We start from the raw sequence: 2,221 nt of genomic DNA, 5'->3' as shown, positions 1-2,221 counted from the left end.
CTTTTTGATATTTTAATATTGTGTTCTAAGTAGTACTTATCTTGTTATTAAGCATCAGTAGCTTTTTGATAATTGCCTTCATGATCATAACTTACTATATAGTAATTTTAACAACTTTTAGTTGTTGAACTTTCTACAAGCCAAATTCAAGGAATTGAAGACATAGAATTCAAAAAAATAAAAAAACTAATGGAGGTTTGATCTACCAATAACAAAATGATTGATCTTCATACGGTAATTGATTACAAAGACATAAGCAAATGATTTCTAATCTGTAAATCATCATTTTCCTAACAGCCTAGCAACTAGTCAATACATTAATATGCATTCATTCCTAATTCCAAACTAAGAAAACAAATGTTTGATAAAGCCACACTTGATAGATACACAGAAACTTCAAATTTGGACATCCAAAACAAGTTTAGTGCATAAAATCATGCTATCCCCTTTCCTTTCTTATCACATTCCGTATTTGCATTTCCTTTATGTATTGCCATGATTATCTCCACATCTTTTTCCTGAGTTAATTGGCACATCGTTTCGAACATGCAGGAGACGTTGTTCTCTAATTCAGTCGCCAATAATTAGTGAAGGAGTTGCAAATGGAACTTGATTCACTGGACGTTTCACCCTCTTTGACCCACTCCCAAAATCAGTAATTTTTGTTGCAACACTTAAACAATTTATCTTTGTTCTTAGTGTTCTTGAGCACCGCAAAACACTTCGCACATGCAGCTTTATACCACGGGCAAGGGACCTTATTTTGGCAATCTGCAAAGATGTGACCACGTCTTCTACATCCATGGCAAACTCCATCGTTTTGTCCTGTCATTGTAACTACAAAAACACATTCAGTCCATATTCTTTTCACATGGCCCCATGATGAAATGCAATGTACCTAATAGTTTTAAAAGGTGAAAATAAAATTAATTTCCTTGACAAATAAAAAACCACGCATCTATGTATGTCAACTTCAAATGCTTCTTGCAGTGACCAGACATGTATGTGACTAAGGCCATGAACTACTGAGAATCATACACATTTGTGATACAAAGAATCTCAGAATATATGTCAACTTCAAATGCTTCTTGCAGTGACTAGACATGTATGTGACTAAGGCCATGAACTACAGAGAATCATACGCATTTGTGATACAAAGAATCTCAGGTTTTGGGTTGTTATTGAAAACTCATAAAATACACAAATTTGGTTGGAGCTATATGTAAATCCACGTACCTAAACCGGTTTCGAGATACCCATGTAAAGTACACTGTCGATTTCACTGGAGAAGACGGTGGTTGCAGTTGGACAAATGTAAATTCTTTGACTCTGTCTGTAGCGTTGAGTTTTCTGCTGAAGTTGGAGGAGAAGGACGAAGATGGGACGGAGAGAAGAGATAATGAGTAGATCTCCTTCGAATCGTCACTCTTTGTTAAGGGCTTTCTCTAAGATTTGGGGGAATTGGGAAAATAGAATGTTAAGGCTTCTTTGAGATTGGGCCAGGTCAAAGAAATAGCGTTTCATTCATTTTTTTTCCACCTCATTTTGTCAAGGGCTTCTGTGATCCGGTTCTGTACGAGTAGCAGCGTTGTATTCCCTATACATTTCATAGAATAAAAGCTTCTTGTATATTTCATAAAAAACAATTTGGATGATATATTGTGTGCAAATTTAAAAATGCTTTGGCGGGAAAGTGTGTTGAATTCAAAAACTGTCCAATCATGTGCCGACACATGACACAATATCAACAATGATGTCAAACAAAATGTACAATTAGCATAATTGGAAAAAAATGACTATAAGCTATAAATATTTTATTTTGGAGTCATACAGAGTTGAAAGTATCTACATAAAGAAAGGTCATACGTTTTTTAAACATCGATATTCGTAACTTTCTTAGATCAAATTTTTTAACTCTCCTTTTAAATATTTTGTTATATTTTAGTTGTTATTATTATTAATATTCTAGTACACAAATAATTTATTTTTTCCTCTAACAGGAATTTAACGTTGGAAAAAAAAAAATAAAAAAAATTCAAAGAGAAGCGTGAATAAAGTAATGTTTTGAATTTTGATGGAAAATAAGGATAAAATGAAGCACTTGGCGTTGTCACCACTTACCTACGGATTCCCCGAGCAATTATCCTATGTTTCTGGCCTTGATTATAATCCATATAAATTAATTAAACTTTTGCTTGACAATCAAATATATATATATATA

The sequence above is a fragment of the Olea europaea genome, chromosome 13, assembly GCF_002742605.1.
Source record: "Olea europaea var. sylvestris chromosome 13, O_europaea_v1, whole genome shotgun sequence".
In the NCBI taxonomy this organism is placed as follows: Eukaryota; Viridiplantae; Streptophyta; class Magnoliopsida; order Lamiales; family Oleaceae; genus Olea; species Olea europaea.
This window is presented reverse-complemented; position numbering follows the sequence as displayed.